The sequence below is a fragment of the Budorcas taxicolor genome, chromosome 5 (assembly GCF_023091745.1).
Source record: "Budorcas taxicolor isolate Tak-1 chromosome 5, Takin1.1, whole genome shotgun sequence".
NCBI lineage: Eukaryota > Metazoa > Chordata > Mammalia > Artiodactyla > Bovidae > Budorcas > Budorcas taxicolor.
This window is the reverse complement of record NC_068914.1, coordinates 102,282,538-102,298,570: the sequence shown is the minus strand read 5'-3', so window position 1 is coordinate 102,298,570 and position 16,033 is coordinate 102,282,538. Positions and strand designations below refer to the sequence as shown.

Here is a 16,033-nt window from a genome sequence, read left to right as displayed (position 1 = left end):
CAGAGCAAAAATAAATGAAAAAGAAACAAGGGTAACTATAGCAAAGATCAACAAAACTAAGAGCTTGTTGAGAAGATAAATGGATAAACTGTTAGCCAGACTCATCAAGAAAAAAAAGGAAGAATCAAATCAATCGAATTAGAAATGAAAATGGAGAAATCACAACAGACAACACAGAAATACAAAAGAAACTATGAGCAATTATATGTCAATAAAATGGACAACTTGGAAGAAATGGACAAATTCTTAGAAAAGTATAACCTTCCAAAACTGAACCTGGAAGAAATAGAAAGTCTTAACAGACTCATCACAAGCATGGAAATAGAGATCATAATTTTAAAAATCTTCCAACAAACAAAAGTCCAGGACCAGATGGCTTCACAAGTAAATTCTACCAAAAATTTAAAGAATTAACAGCTATCCTGCTCAAACTTTTCCAGAAAATTGTAGAGGAAGGTAAACACCTAAACTCATTCTAGGAGGCAACCATCACCCTGATACCAGACAAAGATGCCACAAAAAAGTGAGCATTATTGTTATTACTTCTGTGTATATTGACATATTGACTGTTATGTGGGTTGTGACTATTTTCCCCAGCTTTTTACTGGTCTTCAACTTGTTTGCGGATTTTCCTGAAATAGAATCTCAAGTTACATTTCAGAAAGAATTCATATTTTTCTGATTATGACATTTTTCATACTTTATATTTTTAAATGAGATGATATTATATTTTACAATCAATTTTTGTTTAGTAATACAGTTAAATAATGATCTTCCCTGGTGGCTCAGATGGTAAAGCGTCTGTCTATAATGCAAGTATACCCGGTGTCAATCCCTGTGTCGGGAAGATCCTCTGGAGAAGGAAATGGCAACCCACTCCAGTACTCTTGCCTGGAAAATCCCATGGACGGAGGAGTCTGACAGGCTACAGCCTATGGGGTCACAAAGAGTCAGACACAACTGAGCGACTTCACTTTTACAGTTTAATATTTTACTTTTAGTTTTCATAGTTTTCAAAATTGCTCATTCTTTTTGACATCTTGTGAAGAGAATTGACCTGTGTTTTTTTAATTCTGTGATTACCCTCAATATATATTTGTTTTTGTTGATACTTTCTCATTTTATTTTTTTATAATTTTGACTAAATGCATATAAAATAAAATTTACTATCTCAGCTTCTTTAAAGGAGTGTTAAGTACATTTTTGTTGCTGTGTATTACCCATAATAGGTTAACACACATATTCAATACTGGTTTTGCTTTCAATGTCCATAAATAATTGACATCCAGAGAATAGTTCCAAACAAAGCTGTAACTCAGCCTGATTTTTTTTTCTTTTTGGAGTAAAAACATGGGTTTTATTAATCAACTGCAGTCACAATACAATCGTCATAGATTTCCCCTTCTGTATTCATTCCACTGAACACAAAACAGAGCAGTGTGTCAGCCTGACTTTCTTCATGTGAGTCACCACCTTGAGTAACTCCTTTCTCAATGGAATCCCCTTTCTCAGCATCACAGTTTACAGTGGCAGAATTTGAATCTTCCTTCTCAGAAGTACACGTCCCAGGCCATGGAATGATACACATGGAATGGTCCAACCGTCCAGCAGGTGGAGAATTATCAAATTTAAGCAAGGTCCAAACCTGCTTTTATATGTGATACTGGTACATTGTATTCAGGGCTCCTGTGGGAGTCATTCCTCCAAAGACATACAGGTGTTTCCCCACAGCCACAGCTGAGTGGGCAGCACAGCCTGTGGGAGCTGCCCCAATGGGCCTTAGCTTCTGCCACTGCATGTCACTGATTTCAGTGCAATGGAGATCATTATAGAAACTGTCAAGGCCTGCCAAGCCTCCATGGATGAAGAGCTTTGTCCCTGCTGCCACCATCACGTGACCATGTCGTGGGGATGGAGGTTTTCCCTATGTCTTTGGTTGTGACCAGTTCAGGGTGTTTTGCATCAAACACATGAAGCTGCACATCCTGCATGGGCTGGGCATCTCTCTCTCCACCCTGAAAGATATACAGCTGGTCTCCAATGGCTGCTGATGACGTGCAGAATGTTCTTGCGGATGGCGGTGGGCCGGTCACCTCTGGGGTAGTCCAAGTCCTGGTATCAGGATTCAGAACTTGCAGGCAGTTTCGATTTCCTGACTGGTCAGCCCCTCCAAACACCCAGATGCTGTGAGGTGTGCAGGAGGGAATGAAGCTGGTATGGTCATACCGGGGCAGGAGGCCCTCTGAGGTGGCTAAATCCCACTGGCGTGTTCCCAGATCTATGGTGTGCACATCTGAGAAGCTTCTGTTTGGATCTGCTCTCCCAACAATGAAGACATTCCCTCTCTCGGCATCACCAACAGGGGGTAAATATGAGCACCTGTGACCAACCTGTGCACAGAGGCTGTCTCCAACCGGGGTCAGGGTGTACCATGTTTCTTTCCTGGGCTTGTCTCCAGGCTCCAAGACTGGCAGCTGCTTCATGATGTCCGGCGGCGGTTTAGGCCAGTCCCCGGCTGTGACTCTGCCCCAGTGGGGCTCAGCGTGATTTTTCACTTTCTTTTTCTTGTTTTGGACTAACTTGAAGGATACTATTGACAGTGTCTTATGTCGAATGGTAATGCTTTCTTTTTGTTATCAATATTACTTCATATTTAAGAATAAGTGTTACTCATCTTTTAACACCCTACTCCTGTTATTGAATAGAGTTTTCCTGTGCTATACACTAGGTACTCATTAGTCAACTATATTATACATAATGTGTATATATGTTGATCTCAATATCTTAATTCCCTCACCATCCCTTCCCGCCCCCTGCCCCCTACCCCATGGTAACTATACTTTTGTGTTCTACATCTGTGTCTCTATTTTTGCTTTGAGAATAAGTTCATCTGTAACATTTTTCTAGATTCCACATGTAAGTGATATTAAATGATATCTGTTTTTCTCTTTCTGACATACTTCACTTTAAATGACAGTCTCTAGGTCCATCTGGAGAAGGCAATGGCAACCCACTCCAGTACTCTTGCCTGGAAAATCCCATAGACGAAGGAGCCTGGTAGGCTGCAGTCCTTGGGGTCACTAAGAGTCAGGCACGACTGAGCGACTTCACTTTCATTTTTCACTTTCATGCATTGGAGAAGGAAATGGAAACCCACTTCAGTGTTCTTGCCTGGAGAATCCCAGGGACCGGGGAGCCTGGTGGGCTGCTGTCTATGTGGTCGCACAGAGTCAGACACGACTGAAGCGACTTAGCAGCAGGTCCATCTATGTCTTTGCAAATGGCACTGTTTCATTCCTTTATGGGCTAATATGCCATTGTATATATATACACTAAATCTTCTTTTTCCATTCCTCTCTGGATGAACATTTGGGTTACTTCCATGCCCTGGTTATTGTAAATAGTGCTGCAATGAACATTCAGGTACACATATCTTCTTTAATTATTAATTTCTCTGAGCATATGCCCAGGAATGGGATTGCTGGGCCATATGTTAGTTTTATTTTTAGTTTTTTAAGGAACCTCCATATTGTTCTCCACAGTGACTGTATCAATTTACATTCTCACCAATAGTGTAGGAGCATTCTGTTTTCTCCACACTCTCTCCAGCATATATTGTTTGTAGAATTTTTTATTGTAAGCATTCTGACTGGTGTGAGGTGATACCTCACTTTAGATTTGTTTGCATTTCTCCAATACAACAGACTGGTTCCAAATAGGAAAAGGAGTATGTTGAGGCTGTATATTGTCACCCTGCTTATTTAACTTATATCCAGAGTACATCATGAGAAATGCTGGGTTGGAGGAAGCACAAGCTGGAATCAAGACTGCTGGGAGAAATAATAACCTCAGATATGCAGATGACACCACCCTTATGGCAGAAAGTGAAGAAAACTAAAGAGCCTCTTGATGAAAGTGAAAGAGGAAAGTGAAAAAGTTGGATTAAAGCTCAACATTCAGAAAACTAAGATCATGGCATCCAGTCCCATCACTTCATGGGAAATAGATGGGAAAACAGTGGAAACGGTGGCTGACTTTATTTTTCTGGGCTCCAAAATCACTGCACATGGTGACTGCAGCCATGAAATTAAAAGACGCTTACTCCTTGGAAGGAAAGTTATGACCAACCTAGATAGCATATTAAAAAGCAGAGACATTACTTTGTCAACAAAGGACCTTCTAGTCAAGGTTATGGTTTTCTCCAGTGGTCATGTATGGATATGAGAGTTGGACTGTGAAGAAAGCTGAGCACCGAAGAACTGATGCTTTTTTTTAATTTAATGAATTTATTTATTTTAATTGAAGGTTAATTACTTAACAATATTGTATTGGTTTTGCCATACACCAACATGAATCCACCACAGGTATACACGTGTTCCCCATCCTGAACTCCCCTCCCTCCTCCCTCCCTGTACCACCCCTCTGGGTCGTCTCAGTGCACCAGTCCCAAGCATCCAGTATCATGCATCGAACCTGGACTGGCGGCGAGTGGATAAGAATTGATGCTTTTGAGCTGTGGTGTTGGAGAAGACTCTTGAGAGTCCCTTGGACCGCAAGGAGATCCAACCAGTCCATTCTAAAGGAAATCAGCCCTGGGATTTCTTTGGAAGGAATGATGCTAAAGCTGAAACTCCAGTACTTTGGCCACCTCATGCGAAGAGTTGACTCATTGGAAAAGACTCTGATGCTGGGAGGGATTAGGGGCAGGAGGAGAAGGGGGCAGGAGGAGAAGGGGCTGACCCAGGATGAGATGGCTGGATGGCATCACGGACTCGATGGACGTGAGTCTGAGTGAACTCCGGGAGATGGTGATGGACAGGGAGGCCTGGTGTGCTGCGATTCATGGGGTCGCAAAGAGTCAGACACGACTGAGCAACTGAACTGAACTGAACTGAACAGTATTCCCCTTAAGATCTATTTAATCTTAAGATAGTGATAAAGTTACATTTTTACATAGCAAGGACACAGTGATTTACAACAGAGTACAGTGATCTATAACAAAAGAGAAAATTCATTAACTCAAAATGTCTACTATTGCTAACATCAAAAACTACTATATTTCCTTTTCTATATTCCAAATACATTGATTAATGTATTCCCAGGTGCCTAAGGATATGGAGGCCTGGTGTCAATCATTGACTCAACAATGAGAAAAGCCCTATGCTAATTAAAACTTTCAACATACTCCAAACTCTCTGTGCTGTTTATGGTTGAGAGGTTGTCACACAAGCTAGTCTGTCAACAGAGAGGTTTGACCTGAGACACCCTTGTCACACCCAGGACAGGGAATCAGCAGTAATTATTGGCACAACAAATGAAAAACCCTTCACCATTATAATTCCTAGTCAACTGACTAGACTATACTAATAATTTTCTAACTTTTCAAAAGAGTCTATATATAGAAAGTTTAAAGCATCTCGTGCCTCTCACTGTTGGGAGGCTGTAAACAATCACATGTGGCTGGACGAACCTGCTCAGGCAGGCTGGAGAACCTTGAGAGGAGTTTGTAAGTTGAAACATTCTTGTCACGCCCAGGATTTTTATTAACTGGAGCTGCACGTTAACTCCTCCTCCAAGAGAAATGGTGATGGGGGAGATCCCCCCGTAAAGTCAGAGGTGTAGGTGAGAGCATAAAACAGACTCTGGTTTTGGGGGTAGATGCTCAGGAACAGGGGGTTTCCTGAGGCTCGATCCCGCCTTTGCATGTGCCGAAGCCTCCTTCCTCATGACCTTTGACATGGGCGGAGTTCCTCACGCCGGCTCCCAGCAATTTCATGCAAAGATGGGCTCTATAAAGGACAGAAATGGTATAGACCTAACAGAAGCAGAAGATATTAAGAAGAGGTGGCAAGAATACAAAGGACTGTACAAAAAAGATCTTCACAACCCAGATAATCACGATGGTGTGATCACTCATCTAGAGCCAGACATCCTGGAATGTGAAGTTAAGTGGGCCTTAGAAAGCATCACTATGAAAAAGCTAGGGAAGGTGATGGAATTCCAGTTGAGCTATTTCGAGTCCTGAAAGATGATGCTGTGAGAGTACTGCACTCAATATGCCAGCAAATTTGGAAAACTCAGCAGTGGCCACAGGACTGGAAAAGGTCAGTTTTCATTCCAATCCCAAAGAAAGGCAATGCCAAAGAATGCTCAAACTACCGCACAATTGCACTCATCTCACATGCTAGTAAAGTAATGCTCAAAATTCTCCAAGCCAGGCTTCAGCGGTACATGAACCGTGAACTCCCTGATGCTCAAGCTGGTTTTAGAAAAGGCAGAGGAACCAGAGGTCAAATTGCCAACATCCGCTGGATCATCGAAAAAGCAAAAGAGTTCCAGAAAAACATCTATTTCTGCTTTCTTGACTATGCCAAAGCCTTTGACTGTGTGGATCACAATAAACTGTGGACAATTATGAAAGAGATGGGAATACAAGACCACCTGACCTGCCTCTTGAGAAATCTGTATGCAGGTCAGGAAGCAAGTTAGAACTGGACATGGAACAACAGACTGGTTCCAAACAGGAAAAGGAGTATGTCAAGGCTGTATATTGTCACCCTGCTTATTTAACTTATATGCAGAGTACATCATGAGAAATGCTGGACTGGAAGAAACACAAGCTGGAATCAAGATTGCCGGGAGAAATATCAATAACCTCAGATATGCAGATGACACCACCCTTATGGCAGAAAGTGAAGAGAAGCTAAAAAGCCTCTTGATGAAAGTGAAAGAGGAGAGTGAAAAATTTGGCTTAAAGCTCAACATTCAGAAAATGAAGATCATGGCATCTGGTCCCATCACTTCATGGGAAATAGATGGGGAAACAGTGGAAACAGTGTCAGAATTTGGGGGGGGGGGGCCTGCAAAATCACTGCAGACGGTGACTGCAGCTATGAAATTAAAAGACGCTTACTTCTTGGAAGAAAAGTTGTGACCAACCTAGATAGCATATTCAAAAGCAGAGACATTACTTTGCTGACTAAGGTCCATCTGGTCAAGGCTATGGTTTTTCCTGTGGTCATGTATGGATGTGAGAGTTGGACTGTGAAGAAAGCTGAGTGCCGAAGAATTGATGCTTTTGAACTGTGGTGTTGGAGAAGACTCTTGAGAGTCCCTTCGACTGCAAGGAGATCCAACCAGTCGATTCTGAAGGAGATCAACCCTGGGATTTCTTTGGAAGGAATGATGCTAAAGCTGAAACTCCAGTACTTTGGCCACCTCATGCGAAGAGTTGACTCATTGGAAAAGACTCTGAGGAGGGATTGAGGGCAAGAGGAGAAGGGGCTGACCCAGGATGAGATGGCTGGATGGCATCACTGACTCGATGGACGTGAGTCTGAGTGAACTCTGGGAGTTGGTGATGGACAGGGAGGCCTGGTGTGCTGTGATCATGGGGTCGCAAAGAGTAGGACACGACTGAGTGACTGAAATGAACTGAACATGTATAATTACATGCCTTTTGACTTCTCTTGCTTTCTTTTACAGTGCAATTACCTAGATTTTTCTTCAGAATTTGAATTGGCTTATAGGAGTATCTGAGAATAAGGAAAAATAGTTCACAGCATTCCAAGATGGTTGAGAAATGGATGGACATGGAGTGCATCTCTCTCCATGGATGCATCAGGAGTACATCCACAGATGGAACAATTCTCTCAGAACACTGACTGAACACTACCGGAAGACCTTGGTCATTGGAAAGGACTAAATGGATCCGAGCATAACTAAGTAGAATGAAATAACAAAAGGTAGAAGGAAAAGGAGGAAAAGAAGGACTGGGCCTGCACCCTGGGGTGGGGGAGCTGAACCAGGAGAAATTCCCATGTCTGAGAAAGGCCCCTCACTGTTGGGGAATTTGGTTGAGACAGAAGGGAAGCATTTGAGGCTGTCAGAGGAGGGTGAAGCAGCAGATCTGTGTCAGACTGGATAGAGTGAGAACCACACAGACATTGGTGCCACAACGCTATATACCCCAGACTGGAATCAATGTTCACCAGCTCTCACAGAGGCTGGGAGCTGGAACTGGAGCATTGCACCTGAATGTTCTTTGCAGCACCATTTACAACAACCTGGACATGGAAGGAATCTAAATATCCTTCAACATAGGAATGGATAATGAAGATGTGCTACATATATACAATGGAATATGATTCATCTATCTAAAGGAACAAAATAGTGCCATTAGTAGAATTATGTATAGACCTAGAGACTGTCATACAGAGTAAGTCATAAAGAGAAAAACAAATATCATATAATACCACTTACATGTGGAATCTAGAAATATCACACAGATGAACTTATTTACAAAGCAGAAATAGAGACACAGATGTAGAGAGCAACTGTATGGATACTATGGGGGGAAAGAGCACTAGGATGAATTGGGAGATTGGGATTAGCATATATACATATTATGCATAAAACAGATAACTAATGAGAATCCACTATATAGCACAGAAACCTCTACTTAATATATTGTTGTGAGCTGATTGGAAAGGAAGTTCAAAAAAGGGAGGGGTTATATGTATAAGTAAAGCAGATTCATTTTGCTGTACAGTAGAAACTAACAGCATTGTAAAGCTACTACACTCCAATAAAACTTAATTTAGAAAAGAATAGTATAAAACTCCAAGCAGTTCTTAAGAATGATAACTTATCAATGTACTGTATTGTATTAATATATCAACATATTACTGGAATTCTTCATATAAGAAGATGAAGTTGGTCTCAGAAAACTATTTATTTTTTAATTAATTAATTTTTTATTAAAGGATAATTGCTTTACAGAATTTTTCTGTTTTCTGTCAAACCTCAACATGAATCAGCCATAGGTACACATATATCCCCTCCCTTTTGAACCTCCCTTCCACCTCCCTCCCCATCCTCCCCCTCTAGGTTAGAAAATTATATATATAAGATAGGAACCATTTAAGTATGAGACTAAATCAATGCAATTTAAGAAATAAAAGGACTCAAAATTTTAGCTTTTACTATAACTAATAGAAATCCTAAATGGTATAACCTAGCAACAAAGAAAAAAATGCATTAACCAAGAGAGGAAAATATCTGCAGGGTAACAGTAGTGGGGTGTAACAAAATGAGTAACAGTACTTAAATCTGATCTAATGTTGATAATAAAAGATAAATATTACCGTTCAGCATAAGACACTAGTCAAGAGTATCCTGGGAACAAAACAAGAAAAAGAAAGACAAAAATCAGGCTGAGTTACTAGCATTGTTAGGAAGTATGGTCTAGATATCAACTATTCCTGGGTATTACAAGATAAACACAACACCAAATATGAATGTTAGAATATTAAGGGAAAGCACAGAAAAGAAATGTTTTAATACTGCCGAAAAGTGAGTGTTATCACTCAGTTGTGTCTGACTCTTTGTGACCCCATGGACTGTAGCACACCAGACTCCTCGTCCATGGGATTCTCCAGGCAAGAATACGGGAGTGGGTTGCCATTCCCTTGCAGGCAGATTCTTTACCACCAGATTCTTTTCCATTTTTTACAGTTCACCAGGGAAGCTGAACTGTACCCTTAAAGGAGCTGAGATGGTAAATTTTATATATCTTTATCAAAGTTTTAAAAAATAAAATGAGATAGTATAAACAAAATATATATTCAGAGTAACCACACATAATACAAAACCACAGGTAAATCCTCCTCAGAAGATGTCAAACAGAATGAGCAAGTTTGAAAGAAAACTATGAGAGTCAAAACTAAAATATTTAACTTTATTATTAAACAAAAATAATTTGAAAAATATAAGAGCATCTCATTTCAAAACTACAGAGTGTGAGGAATATATAGAAAAAATGAATTAATCAGAAAAATATAAATTTTTCTGAACTCTAACATGAGATTCTATTTCAAAAAAAATCCATAGACAATTAAAGATGAATAAAATAGTAGGGAAAATATTTGCAACATATGTAAGTAAGTTGTGAGTATATGCAGAAGGAATAACAATAATGCTCATTTCTAGGGAATATAGTAAATAGACAAAGATAGTTGTAAAAACTGCATTTTGCATCACAGCTTATAGTTTACTTTGAAATAAACTATATAAATTCATTTTTAAAATTTTGCAAAATTATATAATATCATATCAGCACTAGGTAGTCACTTTTTAATGGAAGAAAATTTTTTAGGAATCATGAAGTTTCAATTGTTAGACTTGATTTCAAACTATAGTGGAGTGCTCTAAAGGAAACATTACATAACCCCTAAAATGATTATTTTAATTTATGACTGTTGAGATCAAAAGATTATTTAAATTTTTTAAGTATAAAATATTTCAGAAAACACCTCATAAGACAGTTTCACATTTTTAAATATACCAATTAATATGAATATATTTATATAGAAAATTTCTGGAAAATTGTAACCTAAGCTATTATGATTGGTTGTTATACTTAGGCCTAACTTTTCTACTTTTGCTAATTTAATTTTAGAATAAATGGCAATTTTAGATAACAACTAGAAAGTACTCTATAATTTAAAATAAATAGTAATTACTAGATTTTATAATATCAGGCTTAGATACATGTGTTATTGTATTAACAGAAATACACAATGAAAGGAATGTACTTAATACCACTGAATTGTACCTTTTAAGTAGTTGAAATGGTAAATTTGATATATATTTATTAAAATTCATAAAAAAGAACATGGCAAAGCATAAACAAAGCCAAAAAATTTACTGAGGGTAATCACAAATGAAATAAAATTTGTGTATAGTTTATAATAACTAGCAATTACTTAAAGAAAGCAATTTCTTTCCTTCTACTAGCTTTTGAGTTTTGTTTTTTCTTTTTTCTCTAGTTACTTTTGACATAAGGTTAGGTTTTTTATCTGAGATTTTTCTTGTTTCTTGAGGTGAGATTATATTGCTATAAACTTCCGTCTTAGAACTGCTTTGGTTGCATCACATAGGTTTTAGACTATTGCATTTTCATTGTCACTTATCTAGGTATTTTTAATTTCCTCTTTGATGTCTTCAGTGATTCATTGGTTATTTAGTATCATATTGTTTCAGTTCAGTTCAGTTCAGTCGCTCAGTTGTGTCCAACTCTTTGCGACCCCATGAATTGCAGCACGCCAGGCCTCCCTGTCCATCACCAACTCCCGGAGTTTACCCAAACTCATGTGCATCGAGTCGGTGGTGCCATCCAACCATCTCATCCTCTGTTTTCCCCTTCTCCTCCTGCCCTCAATCTTTCCCAGTACCAGGGTTTTTTCATGAGTCAGCTCTTCGCATCAGGTGGCCAAAGTATTGGAGTTTCAGCTTTAGCATCAGTCCTTCCAATGAACATCCAGGACTGATCTCTTTTAGGATGGACTGGTTGGATCTCCTTGCAGTCCAGGGGACTCTTAAGAGTCTTCCCCAACACCACAGTTCAAAAGTATCAATTCTTCGGAGCTCAGCTTTCTTTATAGTCCAACTCTCACATCCAGATGGCCTCCATGTGTTTGTGTTTTTTATAATTTTTTCTCATAATTTATTTCTAATCTCATAGCATTTTGGTCAGAAAAGATGCTTGATGTGATTTCAATCTTCTTAAATTTACCAAAGCTTGATTTGCAACTCAAGATGTGGTCTATCCTGGAGAATATTCCATGTGCACTTGAGAAGGAAATGTATTCTGCTACCTTTGGATAGAATGTTCTATAAATATCAATTAATTTTATCTGGTTTAATATGTCATTTAAGGCTTGTGTTTCCTTGTTAATTTTCTGTCTGGATGATCTCTCTATTAGTATAAGTGGGGTTTTAAAGTTCCCCACTATTATTGTGCTACTGTTGATTTCCCCTTTTATGGCTGTTAGCATTTTGCCTTATGTATTGAATTGTTCCTATGTTGGGTGCATAAATATTTATAATTGTTATGTTTTCTTATTGCACTGATCCCTTGATCACTATGTAGTGTTCTTTCTTGTCCCTTATAACAGTCTTTATTTTAAAGTCTATTTTTTTCTGTTACAAGTATTGCTACTCCAACTTTCTTTTGATTTCCATTTGCAAGGAATATCTTTTTCTATCATTCACTTCAGTCTGCACGTGTCACTATGTCTTCACTGGGTCTCTTGTAGACAGCATATATACAGTGCTTGCTTTTGTACCCATTCAGCCAGTCTAAGTCTTTTGGTTGCAGTATTTGATTCATTTACATTTAAGGTAATTATCTATATGTATCTTCCTCTTGCCATTATCTTAATTATTTGGGTTTGGCTTAGTAGGCCTTTTTTCTTCCCTTCCTCTTTTGTTTTCTTCTCTTGTGTTTCTTGCCTAGGAAAGTTCCTTTAGCAATTTTTGTAAAATAGCTTTGGTGGTTCTGAGTTCTCTTAACTTTTGCTTGTCTGAAAAGCTTTTGATTACGCTGTCAGATTTGAATGACAGCCTTGCTAGACAGAGTATTCTTGGTTGTAGGTTTTTCTTCTCTTTCATCGCTTTAAATATATCTTGAACCTTCTTTTCGACTTGCAGAGTTTCTGCTGAAAAATCAGCTGACAACCTTATGGGGATTCCCTTGTATGTTATTTGTTTCTTTTCCCTTGCTGGTTTTTTTTTTCTTTCTATTTAATCTTTGTTAGTTTCATTAATATGTGTCTTGGTATCTTTTTCCTTGGGTTTATCCTGTATGGGACTCTCTGCACTTCCTGGACTTGGGTGGGTCCTTTCCTATCCTTTCCACGTTAGAGAAGTTTTCAACTATAATCCCTTCAAATATTTTCTCAAGCACTTTCTCTTCTTCTCAAGCCCCTATAATTCAAATGTTGGTATGTTTTATGTTGTCCCAGAGGCCTCTGAGACTGTCCTCATTTCTTTTCATTCTTTTTTCTTTACTCTGTTGGGCTTCCCTGATAGCTCAGTTGGTAAAGAATCCGCCTGCAATGCAAGAGACCCTGGTTCATTCCTGAGTCAGGAAGGTCTGCTGGAGAAGGGATAGGCTACCCATTCCAGTATTCTTGGGCTTCCCTGTGGCTCAGCTGGTAAAGAATCCACCTGCAATGCAGACCTGAGTTCTATCCCCTGGAGAAGGGAAAGGTTACCCACTCCAGTATTATGGCCTGGAGAATTCCATGCACTATATAGTCCATGGGGTCACAAAGAGTCAGACACAACTGAGCGACTTTCACTTTTCACTTTTTTTCACTTTTACTCTGTTATGTGGCAGAGACGTCTACCATTTTGTCTTCCAGGTCACTAATGCATTCTTCTTCTTCATTTTTTCTGTTAATGATTCCTTCTAGGGTATCTTTCATTTCAGTTATTGCCTTATTTATCTCTGTTTATTTGTCCTTTAGTTCTTCTAGATCTTTGTTAAACTTCTCTTGTCTTTTTTCTATCCATGCCTCCATTCTGTTTCTGAGATCCTGGATCATCTTTACTGTCATTACTCTGAATGACATTCTTTTTCAGATAGATTGCTTATCTCCTCTTCATTTAGTTGTTCTCATAGGTTTTTTACCTTTCTCCTTTATCTGCAACGTATATCTTTGTCATCTCATTTTGTCAGGCTTACTGTCTTTGTGGTCTCCTTTCCATAGACTGTAGGATCTTCAGTTCTCTTGCTTCTGGAGTCTGCCCTCTGTGGGTAAGGTTGGTCTAGAGGTGTGTGCCATTAGCCCCTTGATAGGGAGTTTGATTGGTGATCAGAGCCTGCCCTGGATATTGAGTAGGACCTCCCCTTTGCTCTGCAGATTTCATTGCCCTGTCAGAAGCAGGTCTGCTTCCTAGTTTTTGGAGTAGAAGTTCCCAGATTTACTTCTCAGCTGTGATTCTGGTCTGTGGTGTGAGGTAGGTGGAATTGGAGCACTCATACTGGGAGTGAAAACACTGAGTTTTCTCGTTCAGAGCTATTTTCATGTGAATGTGTTCTGTTGCAGTCCCTTTTACTTATTGTATGGGCTCACAAAGTGTACTGTTGTTGGCAGTGGTCCTGCCTTTACTGTGGATATGCCAGGAACTGGTCTCATAACTCTCAGGCATTGTTTTCACCCAGCCACCAGTACAGGTCCACTGATGTCAGATCCCAGCATTGCAGTAGTCATGTGCCTAGACCCACTGTGGGAGATATGGAGTCAGCTCAAACTCTATCTGCTGCTGCTGCTGCTACTGCTAAGTTGCTTCAATTGTGTCCAACTCTGTGTGACCTCATAGACGGCAGCCCACCAGACTCCCCCATCCCTGGGACTCTCCCGGCAAGAACACGGGAGTGGGTTGCCATTTCCTTCTCCAATGCATGAAAGTGAAAAGGGAAAGTGAAGTCATTCAGTCGTGTCCGACTCGTAGTGACCCCATGGACTTCAGTCCACCAGGCTCCTCTGCCCATGGGACTCTCCAGGCAAGAGTACTGGAGTGGGTTGCCATTGCCTTCTCCGTAAACTCTATCTAGTCCATCCCTAATCTCATGTGTACATACCCACAGAGCAAACAGCTACTAAAGCCAGACCCATTTCCGCTACAAGAGCACTTGCTGTCTTTTTGGATGTTTCACAGGTGCTGAATTTATAAATCTATCTGTGGAGGTGTAAGTTGGCAGTTCATGCAGCCACAGGGAGAGATTTTGGTTCTTCTTCATCAGTCACACAGCCCCTGGGGCTCAGCTCTGGTTTCAGACCCTGCTTTGGGCAAATTTCCTACTGGGGGGAGTTATCTATGCCCTCTCAGAACATGCGGTGGGTCCTGGTACCCACTCACAAATTTCCTGGTAATGAGAGGTTTCTGCCCACTCTCTGGATAGTGGGACAACTTCTGGCCCCTGCTGACAGATTTCTTAGTGGGGGGAGGGGGAGATATCCACACCCTTCCAGGACAATGGGACAAGTTCCAGCACCCCCTAGTGAATTTCCTAGTAGGGAGAGCTATCCACACTTTCCTGGGACAGTCCAGTGGGTTCCAACACCCACTGATGGATTTTCCAGTTGTGGAAGCTATCTGAACCATCCTAGAACAGTAAGAATCGGTCGTGGGTCCTACTGGCAGAATTCTCAGTAGCTGAATCTGTCCACACCCTTCCAGGTCAGCAGGGGGGTCCTGGGGCCCCCTTGCTGAATTGCTAGTGACCAGATCTGTCTGCACCTTTCCAGGTCAGAGAGGGTAAGTCCTCTAACCCACCAGCCATTCCAGGTGGGCAGGGGCAAGTCCTGAGGCCCAGTGATGGAACTGTAATTATCAGGAACTGTCCAGTCCTCCCTGGGCAGTATGGGTGGGTCCTGGGCCCTGCTGGTGGAATTCCCATTGGCTGGATTCATCCTTGCCTCTCCAAGTCAGTGGGGGTGACTCCTGTGGCACACCAGAGGAATTTCCAATGGAGGAAACTGTCCATTTTTCCATTTTTTTCAATCTTGATTTTCACTTGGTGATTAAAAGCTTATTGACCATAAGGGAAATTTTTTCTCTATAATTTCATCAAGTTTTTCTTTCCACCTCTTCTCCTTTCTCTGTATAACACACTGTATAGATATTAAAATTTATGGATCCATCTTTAAAGGATCAACTCTCATTATTTATTAACTATTCCTTATTTCTCTACTCTCTCTCCTTGCATTCAGAAAAGTTACTTGCTGCAGGGGATTGGATCCAGTGGCAGAATAAAAGGATGCAGCAATCATCTTCTCTCATGAATACATCACACATACATGTGGAGAAATCCTCACTGAAAACTAGAGACAGGAGGCAAGATTCCTGGACAAACAAGGCTGTAAGAAAGAACCACAAGGAATCCAGTAGGAAGAGAAGATAAATGACCATCGGGTTGAGATCTGAGCCTCTGGGAGAGAACTGAGGGGAGATTACATGGGTGGCGATCCTCCTTGGCAAGTGAGTGGTTTGAACCACACATTGGGCTCCCAATCCCTAGGGTCTGACAAGGGAAGACAAGCCCCTTGCCTAGTAGGAGGGCCCGTGAGACAAATAGGAAGGTTATGGGAAGACTGGACTCAGCTTGGGAGAAGTGCACAGTGCTTGCTTGGTACCAAGGCAGAGCAGAGAGAACCCACCAGAAGCTGGCAGGTTTCTCACC

The 16,033-nt window shown here is 40.5% G+C and overlaps 1 pseudogene; it reads right to left on the bottom strand.

Moving 5' to 3' along the window:
- Positions 1 to 1,360: 1,360 nt before the first annotated feature.
- On the bottom strand, positions 1,361 to 2,483 carry LOC128048942 (rab9 effector protein with kelch motifs-like; annotated as a pseudogene).
- Positions 2,484 to 16,033: the final 13,550 nt, after the last annotated feature.